General features: G+C 46.2%; 1 protein-coding gene across 12 annotated transcripts in view; it reads right to left on the bottom strand.

The window, feature by feature from the left end:
- Positions 1–13,838, bottom strand: part of DOP1A (DOP1 leucine zipper like protein A) — a 118,267-nt gene extending 104,429 nt beyond the window's left edge. For 11 of the 12 annotated variants that reach the window (XM_090035572.1, XM_090035619.1, XM_090035595.1 and 8 more), the window contains exon 1: positions 13,763–13,838. The gene's annotated coding sequence lies outside the window, so the exon portion shown is untranslated. Of the gene's footprint in view, positions 1–13,350; positions 13,476–13,762 lie in introns of those variants that run through there. The other variant, XM_090035578.1, reaches the window with a different exon arrangement.
- Positions 13,839–16,115: the final 2,277 nt, after the last annotated feature.

Genomic DNA, 16,115 nt, shown 5'->3' with positions numbered 1-16,115 from the left:
TAGCCTCCCTTCAAAATGTGTGTGTGCATTCTAAAGAGCCAAGAACCTGGATTCTTATTCAAAATTACTAAATACTGCTTACTGAGCAACACATTTATTTTTGGCAGGATGGCCTTTCCATTTAAATATTAATCACTCAGTGTAGCTTTCTTGGCTTTTTTCCCCCAGCTCAAATATGAAAATGAATAGCTGTAATCAAATGAGCTTAGCTTTTAGTCATTAATCTAGTCCAGTAATCAATAATTAACATTAATTACATGACAGTATTCCTTTAATTGCTAGTAGTTGCCTTGTGTTTATTGCATAATAATTCTTCTGACATATAGATAATGATTATACTTATTCAGCTGCTTAGCCCTTATCCAGACCAGTGTTGTCAAAGACCCACTCTCCTGCCTTTCTTCACCAACTTGCTTTTACTAGTCACTATCTGGTACAACTGTTCTATGGACAATAGAAACCTACAGACTTCAAAATTATATATCCACTGCCTTTTGCAAGCACAATATTTACTCACAATTTTAAAAAGAAAATAATGAGTTCTAAGGTGTGCAGACAGGAAAAGAAAAGTTATCACCTTCCCTTAATGCTCCTTATTTATTCTCTCCTTGGAATATTTTATTCCACATTATTACCTTACCAAAATATATTTAATAAAAAATGACCAGCATTTCCATCCATCATATACTTGACCAACTGGAACAATGTTGATTCTTTCTATTTCTTCCAAATAAAACCAATAGAACGAAAAATAATAAATACTTCGACTCATAAAACATTTAAGCTGTGATTTATATACAACTGGTCTGTCTATATATCATTATTATTTAAAATGTCAATGCAGCATAAAGCACACCCAAATACCTACTAAAAATTAATTAGATTTCAGTGTACTTTTCCAGTCTTCTCTCCCCTTGCCTCAGAATACACATACATTAAGCTTGCTTTTAAATATATAAAAGCAAATTTATCTGAAAGAACTGTTGTGACCCAGGGATATTTTGATACAGTACATCATCTTCATAATTTCCAGTTTTTATATATCATAGAAACAAACTCTTAGCATAGGGCAGTTTTGACTTCAGAATGTTATTTCATAGTTTTTAATTGACTATAGCTTCCCCATACAATTTATTTTTAAATTACCTTCAATTTTCTACAAAATTAAAACAAAATTATTTACCAGTAATTAGAGCGCTTTGAAACATATTGTCCACAAATCCATGAGTGAGACTATGTTTCTCTGACCTCCTGTGCTCCGATTAGAGATTTTTTTCTTTGTCTTAGCAGTACCCAGATTGTATAGCTTAGCTCTGGCTCCTTCTCATGCCTTCACAATGAGAGGATGAGGGGCAACACAAACTTCTTGCACCTCAGTTCCCTATCAACCACAGTGCTGAGTCTGAGAAAGAAGAGACAGAGGAGGGTGGTATATGAATGTATATGTACTCAATGCATCTTTAAAAACTCCAATGGAAGGAAGGTAAGCTCTGATGAGCTCAAACGGTCTGTGCCAAAGCCAAATGTGAAGTTTGGTGGCTGCAAAGAAGACTGGGAAAGGCTCACAGTTTTCTGAACATTTTTCTGATAATTTTTAGTAACCTGTTACTGAGACACAATCCCTTTTCCTTAAGTGTGTTACCACTACCAAACATACTGTGGTTAAACTCTCAGGGCTGTGGACAGGCTGAAGGGTAGGACACACTATCAAGTGGTCCTGGACCACAGCAAAGCTAGAGTACTTTCTTTGACTGCTTTGTGGGAATATGAAAGTAACAGTCCTGCAAAATAAGAGATGTATGTGAACCAGTCCCATTAATGTAGTGAGGGCACAGATGCAAGTGATCAATCATTATCACCATCTTTATTCATAGATGTTAGGGCCAGAAGGGACCTCAGTAGGTCATTGAGTCTGACCCCCTGCCCTGGGCAGTAAAGAGTACTGGGGTCAGATGACCCTAGCTAGGTGCTTGTCCAGTCTTCTCTTGAAGACTGCCTTATTAAATAGAGCATCTCCTATTCCTTGCTGCCCTCCCTGATGAATTTATAGGCAGCCACAAGATCACCTCTCAGCTTTCTCTTGCAAAGGCTGAAGAGATCTAGGTCCCTCAGTCTCTCCTCGTAGGGCCTTGCCTGCAGGCCTCCAACCATATGAGTGGCCCCCTTCTGAAACCTCTCAATATTCTCCGCATTCCTCTTGAAGTGCAGCATCCAAAACTGGACACAGTACTCCAGCTGTGGCCTGACCAGTGCTGCATAGAGGGGAAGCATCACCTCCCTGGACCTTTTCATCATGCATCTGTTAAATCATGATAAAGCGCAGTTAGTCTTGTTGATCACTTCATCACATTAATGACTCATGTTCATCTTGGAGTCAACTATGCCAGCCAGGGAGGTATACTGCTCCTTGGTAGCTACCCCGTTTCCACAGCCTGTATACCTCTTTCTTTGCCCTTAGGCTTTCCTGGACTTGTGTTCAGTCGAGAGAGCTTCTTGGCCCCTTTGCCCCCACTGTGCATAAAAGGGATTGTCTCCTGCACCCATAGGATCGCTGCCTTGCGGAACAACTGCTCTTCCTGGACCCCCACTTCACCAATGCTATTGAGCTTTAATGCCTCACTAACTAATCTCCTGAGCACACTGAAGTTAGCCTTTCTGAAGTCTAGGACTTCAGCCGTGCTGGTTAGTTTACCCATCCTTCGCCAGATCACAAATTCAATCAGTTGATGGTCACTATCCCCTAGGTTACCTTGTACCTGCAGATTCCCCACCAGGTCATTCCTTATAGCTAACACCAAGCTCAGTAAGCAGTTTCCCCTAGTGGGATCACAGACCTCCCGCGCTAGGTGGAGGTCCTGTATGCACATTAAGAACCTATGTGGACAGTTAGATTTGGCTGGCTTCTCCTCCCAGCAGATGTTAGGGTAGTTTAGGTCACCCATGACAACCATCTCTCTCCACTGTATGGCCTCTGCGAGCTGTCTGGAGAATTCCAGGCCACATCCTCCAGGTGTGACGGTATATAGTAGACCCCCACTACCAAGTCCCTTTCCCTCCCGACCTCTTTGTATCCTGACTGTAAGGGGGTGAAGAAGGCGCCGGGCTTGGGGGAGCCCGAGCCAATGCGACCCAGTGCGGCTCGCGTGCTGCGGCTTATGGCGGGCAGCGGAAACTTACCTCCTGCAGAGACCCGGAAGCAGCAGGTGCCGGAGCGACCCAGACCGGCATAAGAAGAGCATCGGAGCAGTACAGGGGCGCGGCAGATCCGGAAGCAGCGGGTACCGGAGCTGACGCCGGCAGGAGCGCTCTTCGGCGGATCCGAGCCGTTTGGAGGTGCGGTTGGACCTTCTGGGGTAAGCAGGGCTCCCCAGCGGGGCTCAAAACCCAGGGAAGCAGGCCCAGCAAGGCCGAAGAAGGCTAAACGCCACGGGGAGCAGCAGGGACCCTATACGGGCCAGAGCCGTAGCGGATAGCAACGGGGTGGACGCCGGGGACGAAGGAGTCGCCGGTACATTTTTTCTTTTATCTTCGGGTGATGCGGGGAAAACAGCTGTCGCGGAGTAAACAGGGTGATTTCCCCACCCTTCGGGAGATGAGGTAGCACCGGGGCCGGCAGTTGAGATTTGAAGCCGGCGGTACACCCTACCCTCAGCCGTGATTTTCTTTCCGTTGACTTCACTGTGCTTTATTTTGGTGCTATCCTGGTGCATCATAAGCGGATGACCGATCCGGTCAGATAGTCCTACCCAGTGGATCGGGTGAGGGTGTAGGGGTGGAGGAGCCCTCAGAACCCAGGGACACCAGAGAAGAGGAGAGTCTCATTTCCGGACAGTACGCATCAAACCAACTGGACCGGTACAGATCAACATACAAGTCGTGGCAGGCGAGGCAGACGCGTACGTTCGTCCAAACCGGGGTAAGTCACTCTTTGTCTTCCCGGGAGCGGCCCCTAGTGGAGAGGTTGGGCCGGTAGCGGCCAAAGACATACCTAGCCTCTCTCACAAGTGGTGCATTGGCCAGGAACGCGGCAAAGGCTTCCTAGGCCGGCCTAAAAGGCCCAGATGGAGCACTCATCAGGGACAGCTGGGGCCGAGCCCTGGCAACAAACCATGAGTTTACTAGCTCAGATACTGCAGCAACAACAACAGCAGTCCCTAAGACAGATGAGTATTCAGGAACACTTATTGCAACAGCAGACACGGGCACCGAAGGGCCTATGGGATTTAATGTGCCCAAGATGTCCAAGGAGGATGACATCGAAGCCTTTTTGGAGGCATTTGAGAGGGCGGCCATAGCCGCTGGGGTGGAAAGAGCAAGATGGGCCGGATACGTGGGGGTCCTATTGGTTGGACCGGCGCAAGCGGCATACCGGGCCTTGTCCCGTAGTTATGCCCAAGATTATGACCAAGTTAAAACCGAGATCTTACAAAGACTAGATATCACCCCGGACTGGCACCAACAAGCCTTTCGGGAAAAGAAGTCTAGGGAGGAAAAAAATCCTTGGGTCCTGTGGCAGGGCCTGGCTGATAAAATGAACAAGTGGCTCCGACCTGAGGTCGCACTGAAAGATGAAATCTGCGACCAGATATTGCTGGAGCAGTTCCTGATCGACCTGGAGGACAACATGCAGCGATGGGCCACGGCCCTACATCATCCAGCCAAGCCCTCCAGCTAGCTGAACAATTTGATGTGGCGCAAGGGGAGTTACGACGCGACAAAGGTACGCGGGGACAGGACGCCCCAATAAAGGGAGATAAGGAGACCAAAGGGGATCAGAGGGCGGCTGTTTCCTCTGTGGAGTGAAAGGACACATAGCTCAGGTCTGCCCACAGAATACCAGAGGACGGACCATGAAGGATCGCAGTAACTTTGAAGGTCCCCCGAGGGAAAAGGAGACTCTGGAAAGGGAACCCATGGAGCGTGGGGTGTGTGCCAGGGTGCCTCCTGCAGTGCAACCGCTACTGGAAGTGCGAGCATGGGTCAGGGGCCGCCCCCTTGTAGCAATAGTAGACACAGGGTGCGTGCAATCTTTGGTGCGCCCTTCCATGATACAGTGGAGACAAGCACCCCAGTGCCTTGGAATACACCTGGTCTGCTTACATAAACGAAAGTCGTACTTCGAAAGGCACCTGTTGGAGGTACGGGTGCAAGGGACATGTTGAAGAATGCTAGTGGGATTAAAGGAAGACATATTATACCCCATGATCTTGGGAAGAGACTGGCCCGAGATATTTGAGATTATTGCGAGATTCAACAATCCTGAGACCCCGCATGGGGGGCTGATGGGGACGGAGCCCGAGCCGACGGATGATGAGGAGTTAGAGAATCTCGCAAGTAGCAACCAATTTTGGGAAGCCCAAGAGGCTGATGCCGAGCTTCGACCATTCAGAGGGGAAGATACTACGCAACGGGACCAGCAGGTCCCAGATAGGCTGTCCACAGCCCTGAGAGTTTAACCACAGTATGTTTGGTAGTGGTAACACACTTAAGGAAAAGGGATTGTGTCTCAGTAAGGTAAGCCCCCCCAAAGGCCAGAACGTGGGCCCCCGGGTTGAAATAAGGCAGGGGCTGATGTACCGGATTAAACGGGGCAGGAATATCAGGGAGGAGATAGCTCAGCTGTTAATATCTTGCCCCTATAGGGAGCCTCTGTTACGACTGACGCATGAGAACCCTCTTGGGGGGCATTTAGGAAAGCATAAAACTGAGGCCCGCCTGGCCCGATGGTGCTTCTGGCCGCACTGTTTCCCCGAGCACCGCCAGGAGTGACCAGGAATAACGGTCACAAGCTGGCAGAGGGTAGGTTTAGGTTAGATATCAGGAGGCGCTACTTCACAGTCAGGGCAGCTAGGGTCCGGAACCAGCTTCCAAGAGAAGTGGTGCCGGCCCCTACCCTGGGGGTCTTTAAGAGGAGGTTAGATGAACATTTTGCTGGGGTCATTTGACCCCAGTATTCTTTCCTGCCATGGCAGGGGGTCGGACTAGATGATCTGCTCAGGTCCCTTCCGACCCTAGAAACTATGAAACATGTACGAGGATGTCGAGAACTTTTGTAAAGCATGTGAACTGTGTCAAAGGGTGAGCCCTAATAAGCTCCCGAGGGTGCCCCTACACCCAGTGCCAGTGGTCAGGGAACCATTTTCTCGGATAGCCCTGGATGTTACGGACCCACTACCTCGTAGTACCGCAGGGCACCAGTTTGTGCTGGTTCTCCTTGACTATGCCACCCGCTTCCCGGAGGCTATACCTCTAAGAACGGTTACGGGATCCAGGGTAGCAGAAGAGCTCATGAAGTGGGTGGCCAGATTCGGGATTCCCCGGGAGATAATGACGGACCAAGGGACGAACTTCATGTCCACGGTCCTAGCAGTCTTATGCAAGATATTGCAGATATGTCACCTTAGGACAAAAGTATATCACCCCCAATCCAATGGGTTAGTCAAGCACTTTAATGGCATCCTAAAGGGGATGCTGCGCCGATGCACGCAGGTCGACCCCCGGAGATGGGATCTCATGGTACCACCCCTGCTTTTTGCTGTAAGAGACGCTCCCCATTTGAGTTGGTCTTTGGACACCAACCGCGTGGCCTGTTGGACGTGGTGCGGGAGGGGTGGGAGACAGCCTTGAGCTCAGGTAGGGGGGTGACAGAGCATGTCCAGAGCTTACAGGAACGTCTCCGAATAGCTAGAGAGATGGCCCAGAACAACCTAGAGAGGGCCTAGCAGCAGCAAAAAGAAAGATACGATGTGAATACAAAGGAACGAGAATTGCAAGCAGGACAGAAGGTACTGGTGCTGTTACCCAGCTCCAGCAGCAAATTCTTAACCCGGTGGCAGGGGCCGTTTACTATAGTTAGGAAGGTAGGCCCCGTTGACTATGAGGTCCTACGGGAAGGTGTAAAGAAAGAAAAACAGATATATCATATCAACTTACTCAAGGAGCGGCAGGAGCCTCAAGGCCTCCTACTCTCCCCGGACTCTGGGTCCGAGGAAACCGGAATGCCAGTAAGGAATCAGCCTCAGGACCCCTTTGACGATCCCCGAGTCCCAGAGGGGAAGCAGCTGAGGACCCAGCACAATTAATTTAGACTAGCTACACGTGCAAATTAACTATTGCACTATAAAAAGGTGCAAACATCACCTAATCTAATATGATAGATATGGAGAATGTGCAAAACTTTTATAGCTGGTTTTTATCCAGCTTTAATTTGCATGTGTAGCAGGGTCTTCTGCACTGGAGCCCCAGCCACAGGGATGCACCATGCACAGATGGAACTGGGAGTCCTGAAGGTTAACAGGATTCTCCATTGTGGCAGCACCCCATGGCTGCCAGGCCTGCGGGTCCCACAGCTGATGGGACACTCCCTCATGGCAAGGCCCCATGACTGCCAGAACCAAAAGTCTTGCAGCTATGGATTTTGGGTCCTGGCAGCTATAAGGCAGTGCTTAAAAATGGTAGCGGCAGCACTTGAACTAAAGCTCATTTGATAAGCTTTAATTCAAGTGCCCCACCACAAGTTTTAAGCACCTAGACAGCTATAGCACGCCAAAAAAAATTTTATGTCAGTACCAGATCGGCACTGGCTGATATGGCTGGTTAATAATCAGCTATTATCATCAGCCAAAAAAATTCTTTATTGGTGCACCCCTAATTGTAATATAATAAGAAACATTAGGAAGATATTTTAATAGCCCATAAAAGTACTTACTATAGATAAGAACAATGTTTTAACACTGATCTATTTGGTTGTAATATATAACTCAACTATCAAGCTGGTAACTGACATCTGTACATGTATTTTAATAAAAATACATTTGTTTGACCTACTGGAAGACAAGATGACTGCCATATGTATAATTGTAATTTGCAGCCTTAAAGTAAATAGTTGATACTTCATGTCACTAATGAATTCAGAGGAACAATGGCAAGTCAATACATATTAAGACAAAGAAATTTTCAGTAATTGTTTGTAGACTAGCTTCTACAATTGCACCACTGTGTCCAATGAAATGAAATCAAAAACGCATGAATAAGTTAAAAGTGTCCTAAAAATATTTACTTTTAGGACACCGATCAGAAGTTGGAAGCATGTTTACTCCCTTATCAACAAAGTTACAGCTTTTCCAATCAAAGCTAATTACTGTAATTATAGTTCTTCCTCTCTGAGAAGTCTTTCTTTTATTCACAATTCTCCATATTTTGATAGAAATCTCTAATATTAGGAACTGTTTGAAGTTACTACTTTCTTCCAATTATTATTCAATGCAACACATCACACTGAGAATAACCCTCACATTTCAAAAGCTATATCATACCTATGCTACTTGTCACTTCCCTGTAGCATTAAAAACATTATCTTTCTCTCTCAGATCATTTCAAATATTACGACACTGCATAACTGCAGTGCTATTATTATTACTAAGTGCACTAACGCCCCTTTCTCCCATCACACACACACATACTTAGAATTCATTCTGAAATAATGTTTCGTTATACTTTTCCCTTGGGAAGCCACCAACGTGTATAGCCAAATTTCATTTCTACCCCCCCGTTAATGGATAACGATTTAATTTACTGTAAAAGTCAGTGGAGTATCCACCAACCGCACATTTTTAATCATTATTAGAAGTATTCCTAAGAGATCTGCTCTGGTCTGATCAAAAATTCACTGAGGAAGCTTGTACAGATTAGACGAGATCAGGGGTTGGCAACCTACAGCCCAGAGGCCGGAGCCAGCAGCATTCAAGCAGGTAGCATTAGGTGGCAAGGGGCACTGTTTGCAAGGCACTCTCTCCATGCCACCAGGAAGATAAACAGATGTGGTGGCAGGGTACAAAACACCTGCCTGACTACCCACCTCTGACATGGGGTTGGTCATTCCAGCCCACAGCTGGAAGAAACTGTCTACCCCTGTACTAGTTGTTCACTATGGTCCCCATCTCCTGGATTTATAACTTATGGAAAACAGGAGTCATACTATATCAAAAAAATGAACTACTCTGCAAGCATCTAAAATTCTATGTTTAAGGTACCACTGTAATAAAACCTGGAAATCCTAATTATTTCTGGTTACTAACTAATCAAAATAATTAAAGGTCTTTTCCTCAGAATAAAACAAACAGCATCTATTTCAGGTACAAACAAAAGGAACTCCAGCAAATACTCGAATTTATCATTTCAGGTGATATCTTGACCATTCCAGAAAAATATTACACAGAGTCTTCACTCTGTTTAGAAACTCCAGTCAGATTTTAGTAACAACATGTATATCTAAATGAGAAATATTTGTTGGAAGTTGCTTTCCTTATCTGCCCCAATGGTCATTATTTTCTTTGTTATTCTCTTAATCACTATATAACCTACAATTGTATTTGAAACAGCAGCCCCCCTAAATAAATACACCAAACCCATCAGCTTCAGAACTGCTTTTTCCCTTTCGTTCAATTACATATTTGAGAAAAAAAGGAATATTTGACCTGTGCTGCTTCATATTTCAATGTCTCTTTTTTACTACAGTTCCCTTCATGCCAGTTCATAGAGCTTGTATTGTCTTGCTAAAACTGAAATTTCTATATTAGTTTAAATTTCTTCTTTGACATGGACCTTTATTTGCAAAGGTATTTTCTGAAGCTTCCTAAAACATGTAATCCTTTACATAGCTCTAATTAAATCTTCAAACTACTCTCCTAATAATGCCACAAGAAAATTCTAACATTAAAGAGATTCTTTTACAGATATTCTTTGCTAGTTTCTAAAAGCTCTCCAAGTTGCATCAATACTGTTAAAAGAACACAAACATTGCTTTCTTACCTAGAAGTTCCTTGAGATGTATTATTTTGTAATGTATTGCTTACATGCCACTGGTTCCCAGAACAACAACTAATAATTGGTTTATAGCCTATTCTGTGAGGCTGAAATACCTTGTATTTAGTTTACATATATCCCTAGATGGATAGGAACCTGCTATTCTATACTGAATAACTGTTAACAGTTGGATCCACAGATAAAAAAAGGTGGAAGTTGTCAATAGAGTGATCATTTTTGCATTAGGCCTTTTTTTTTTTTTACTCAGCAGTTCACAAGGTAGGCTAGCTGGTACAGAAATGATATTAGAATATGTGCCATAGCTAGATACTCTGGTGCCAAGTGACAAACAAGTCTTGCATTGACACATGACAAAACATTCATAGGCAGAAGTGCCATGGTACAAATGAGGTGCACCCTGACCTCTTTCTAATAATTTGAGTGAAACCTTCTGTGTTAAGACCTTATCTATTGCATAGTGGAATCCCACAATTTTCCCATTTGTAGATGGGCAGCTCTGCTGTATGAACTGTTCTTATCCACAAGACCTGAATAAGTGCATGCACCTGTACATCTTTACTTCAGGAGTCTATGTGCAAGCATGAGACAGCCCTCTGGTATTTCTGTTTTTCTCCCCCCACTCAGAAGGGACAACATATTTAGAAAAAAAAAAATCAAAAAACAAAACCGGTTACACATGTCTCTCATATTTAAAGGATCTCCATCTGCTGGTGTTAACCTAGGCAGGCTTTTTTTTTTTCAAAGATACGCACACCAAATGCTCAGGTCTCAGCTCAGTGTCCATCTTTCCCCCGCCCATCTCCCACGACTGCTCCATTCTAAACCAGCTTGAGTTCTTTCTTTATCCTGACATAACTTTGTCCTGACATAGTTATTCCAAAACACCTCCAAATCCATCACATCACAAGTACTATGCTTAAAGCCTGTACTGCACCACATTTTATAGGACTTCTCTATTTCTCCTGAGAACTTGGGCTCTGCAACAAGATGTTTCTTAATTTCACTGTCCTATACTTACTATTCTTGTATGACTACATTTACTATAGTTTTTAAAATAAGAAAAAAGTATGTGTTCTCATACTTTATTGCTGGAAAAAGATGAGAAAACTTTTTGTGCAGTGGTCTATTTTTTATGATATCCAGTACACCAAGTAGAAAACAAAGAAACAAAGCTGAGAGAGCAAACGTATTTTGTCTTCTGACTTTTCTGTATTAGGATAGTGCATCATCCTAAGAACAACCAAATCATAGCACATGGGACATAAGTGGCTTCTGGACAGCTTAAATGTAGGTCATGAAGAAAATCATGTTACAAATCATTATCTGAGCTAAGGTACAGTGCACAGACCTCTGGTCTTGCAGCTCTCAGCTGTGTCAAAATTCTGGATTGTGGTAAAAAGGTTAGGAAGGCTGCCCACTCCTGTCATATACCATACATACTCCAAACATCTTCTAGATAGCAATTATTTTGCAGTATATTTCATTTCATATGTTCCACAAAATATTTTAAAGAGATTCATAGAGTATAACTATTTTAGTGATCTCTTCTGAGACTAGAAGTTGGGCAAACAAGTGTTCCACTCCTTTATACCCTCTCTCAAATACAGAGGTCTACAAAAAAGGAAAATAGGATGAAGAGAATTAAATTCATTGCAATTTTACATATGGTACTATGACCCCAATCCAGTTAAACATTTAAGTATCTGAGCTGTCCCACTGACATCAATGGGATTAACTCACAAGTTTGAAGCCAAGCATTTAGCTGTTTGGCTGAATCAGTCCTTACTAGTGGGGTTCAACGTCTGGCCCATGGGCCAAATCAGAGCCATAGTGCCATATCATTTTGCCTGCGGGTCTCTGCAGGCAGCAGGGGAAAGGTGGCAACATTAACTATCTCGTTTCCCCCTCACCCCAGGCAAAATTTCTGGAAACACTGGGAGCCCCAAGTGCCTGATCACATTGGCATGCCGGGTCACTGTAGCAGGATCAGGCAATGCCAGATCACACCCACAGACTGACCCTGCCTGGCGACCCCATACTGGGTCTGGGACACAGACTGACCCTGCGTGACTTATCTGGCACACAGGGACACAAGGTTGAACGTCACTGACTGGTCTATATGTTTAGCTACCACATACTGCTGAAAACAGCAGGTATGTTTCCAATGTGTCTTCCCTGTTTAAAGAGGCAGAAGTTTTTGGCTTGCACATTTGCATCCTGATAGTTCTACAACTGTTCAGCCCTCTCTGAAAGATGATAGCTGTACCTGGAAGAGAGCACTGACCCTGTTATTTTAGCAGCTTGGAATAGGAAAAAAACTACATTATAATTACGCCACAGTATTTTTTAATGGTTCAGTGCTTTAATTTTTCATTTTTGTTTTCAGAAACTAGATAATACAATTGATCTCACACCCCTTCTCGATCCAGTAAATTCTCAAATGGAAAAAAATACAAAAATTCAGGAAGGTTTTATTTCTGAGTTTCTTTCCATTACTAGTTTGACTGACGCTATTAATTTGGTAGGCCAATGAGCTCAAACAGAATCTTAACTTGAATATTAAAGCAATTTAATTCTATTTTTCCCTTCCATGTTCCCTTCACCTGGTATTTCTACCCCTGTTTCTTCTTTACGTCTGACACAGCACAGCCATTTTTGGAATTTGTTTTCTGGCATTCCTCTTCTTCCTCATCCCTGCTGGAGTCTTATCTTCTCCCTGCCCTTCTAAGACCCAGACTGCCCTATCGGAAGGAAGATGACAGAGGACTAATCATCAGTTTTGCTCAATACACAGAATCTTTCAGCTAAGCAAGAACAGCCTGAAAATAAAGCCAGACCTACACTAATGACTCAAGTCAAAAAGTATCTGTGACCATGTAAAGAGATGTGATCACTGACAGACACAAGCACCCCAGAAGAAACCCTAGTTCTGATGCAGTTATACCTGCAAAACTGCTTTAACAGTGTAGCTTGTTACACACATAATAATGTTTCTAGGAGTGCCTAACACAGGTGTTTAATATACAAGTATTCATATGCTCATAAAGCACTTCTAGGATAAATATGGACAAGGTAAGCTGGAGCCAACTCCCATTATAACAGTATCACAGATTAAATTTGTAACCTGACAGGCCCAGAGAAAAGATGCAGACTAGATGCAGTCTTGTAGGGTTTTTATGTATCTGCCGGCCCAACAGAAATAAAAACAAAACAAAACACAAGTACATCAAATACCCAGGATATTCAGCAAATGAAGGCTACAAATCTTCCCTCAAGTTTCATTTTTCAGTGGTCCCAATGAAGTGCATTCCCAACCCACAGTAAAATAACAGTGCACGGTCAGCTCCTGGTACTGGATGATCCACAAAACCTCAGTACATGGTGGAGGTGGCTTCAAGGAGCCCAACACCACATTTTAAGGCAGAGGTTCTTAATCTGGTTGGACTCAGGGCACCTCCCCTGCCCTGGAAACATTGAGGGCCAGTCCACTCACTATAAGTCCCAGACCCTCACTCCTTCACCCACCTTCCTCTTATTTGTCCCAAGCAATCAATCATTACGTCTTCTTAAGCGGGGTTACAGTGTTACTGTACCCACGCCCAGCGGCACAACAAACAGGCCTGGGCTTGAGGCAGCCTGGCCTGACTGTGGGGCATCGCAGCTCAGACGAGTCAGCTACAGGGCAGCGCCCGCCTCTCTGCACAGGGCCTGAGGGTCCTCCCGGCGGGTACGAGCCTGCACCCATCTGAGCGTCTCCTCCTGCCTCCCTCGCCCCCACACGGCCCCTTCCCGGGGGGGGGAGGCGCACCCCGGGGCCTGGGGGAGGACCGCAGCTTTGAGGGCCGCCCCAGTGGACAGCGCCGGCCGCCCCAGCCCGCTGCGAAAGCCGCTTAACCGGGCGGAGGGGAATGACCCCCAGGCCGGCGGCGACGGTTACCTGCGCGGCTCGAGCCGGAAGAGCCCGCGAGCACAGCACACCGGAGCGGCCGCTGACAGGTCCCAGCATGCAGCGCGCCCGCCCAGCTGCCCCTCCTCCTCATCCTCCCTCCTCAAGCCGCGCGCCTGCGCCACAGCTCCCCCTGCCGGCCCCGCCGGGCACCAGGCAGCTCCTACACGCCCAGGCGCGTCCTGGGTGGAAATGCAGCTGCGAGCTGTCCTTGTGCGGCACAGATGACCTCACAGGTGTCTGCGGCCGGAGACCCTCGCTGGGGGCAGTAGGAGCCACCTCGTCCTCATCCCAGCTTTGTCTGGCCGGGCCTTTAAAAGCCCCTCCTGCTCTCGTGTGGTTCTTCAAAGCCAAGCAAGGGGCTTTGGGGAGACGGGATATTTTTTATGAGACCGACTGAATAGCTGCGGGGTGGGAGGAGTTTTTTGCAAGCTTTCGGGCACAAACGCCCTTCTTCAGGCATAGGGAGGCTCCGCCCTAGGCAGCGGGGAAAACTCCAAGCCAGGCTGCAGGGCTCTGAAGCAAGATGCTTTACTTCCAGCAGCCACCTGACAGCAAATTCTTTTCTGTTAAAGCACAGGGCTGTTGTTTTGTTTGGCTTCGCGTTGTCACTTGCTGCATATATTGAGCCATTTCAAAGAATGGGGTCTACACATCTTGGCAAGTCTCACTAGTGTTAAGCTTTACTTCTTTTAGCCAATACGCTGCAATAACTTATTTGTAAATTATTTTCAGACTCATAGTCCCTCAGCAACCCTAGGCAGTAAGACCCTGAAGGGAGGCCAGCAGTGACTGGATGGTCATTGTAGAAGTGAGTTTAATGAACCCATGGGTAGGCGCTTGCTCTGATGACTTGAGCAAGTGCCATGAGTAGAGTATAATCTACACCATGTACATGGGTCTATTAAACAGCACTGGCAGTCTTATCACTCTGCAGAGGGGGTGCTGGAGCCCATGGGACATTTGCAAACTTTTGCACTGTGGGAGACTATAATGTTTCTCTCAGTCATGTCATTTTCCAAGGAGCTTTTCACCATATCTGGAAGTGGTGATGAGACATGGCCTCCCTTGGGTGAAAGATAAGAGTCCTATAAACTGGATTCCATCACACGCTCTGGTGGCCAAGCAATCCCTACCTCACCTTGGCCCACAGGGTACCCTCCCTCATTTCACCTGCCACAACTTGATGAATGTTTTTGTCCTTTAGGAGGCTGCCCCAGGGCCCTGAAGGCAAGCCTCAATTTACCTCTCTTCCTCTCCCTCTCAACAGTCTTGTCCTCAAGCACTAAAGCACGTTGAGGACACTAGCTCCAGCCTCTTTCACAGATTTCATAGACATTAGGGCTGGAAGGGACCTCGGGAGATCATCGAGTCCAGCCCCCTGCCCAAAGGGCAGGAAGTCAGCTGGGGTCATAGGATCCCAGCAAGACAAGCATCCAATTTACTCTTGAAGGTGTTCAATGTAGGCGCTTGAACCACCTCCGCTGGCAGACTGTTCCAGACCTTGGGGGCTCGGACAGTAAAGAAATTCTTCCTTATGTCCAGCTTGAAACGGTCTTGCAGGAGTTTGTGACCGTTCGACCTCGTCATCCCATGGGACACTCTGGTGAACAGATGTTCCCCCAGATCCTGGTGGTCACCCCTGATAAACTTATAGGTGGCCATCAGATCACCCCTAAGCCTGCGCTTTTCCAGGCTAAAGAGTCCCATGGCTCTCAGCCTGTCATCGTAAGATCTGTTTTCCTGACCTCTGATCATGCGCGTGGCTCTCCTCTGCACTCTCTCAAGCTTCTCCACATCCTTTTTGAATTGTGGAGCCCAAAACTGGACGCAGTACTCCAGCTGCGGCCTCACCAACGCCGAGTACAAGGGGAGAATGACGTCCCGGGATTTGCTCGAGAAGCATCTATGGATGCACGCCAGCATTTTGGTCGCTTTACTAGCCGCAGCATCGCATTGGAGGCTCATGTTCATCTTGTGGTCAGTGATGACCCCCAAGTCTTTTTCTTCTGTAGTGCTAACCAACGTAGCACTGCCGAGCCTATAAGGGTGCTGCAGGTTTTTCCTCCCGAGGTGGAGAACCTTGCATTTTTCGGTGTTAAACACCATCAGGTTCTCGTCTGCCCATTTGCTGAGCTTGTCCAGGTCAGCCTGGATCACCCGCCTATCTTCTGGCGTGGATGCTTTGCCCCAAAGTTTGGTGTCATCGGCAAACTTGGCCAGTCCACTCCTGACTCCAATGTCCACATCGTTAATGAAGATGTTGAACAGTATGGGTCCAAGGACAGAGCCTTGAGGGACCCCAGTGGTCACAGGGCACCATGATGAGTGACTGCCATCAATC

Source organism: Crocodylus siamensis, chromosome 1, assembly GCF_052110815.1.
Source record: "Crocodylus siamensis isolate JL-2025a chromosome 1, ASM5211081v1, whole genome shotgun sequence".
Lineage (NCBI taxonomy): Eukaryota > Metazoa > Chordata > Crocodylia > Crocodylidae > Crocodylus > Crocodylus siamensis.
The sequence above is the reverse complement of the archived record's forward strand: the minus strand, read 5'-3'. Positions and strand labels throughout refer to the sequence as shown.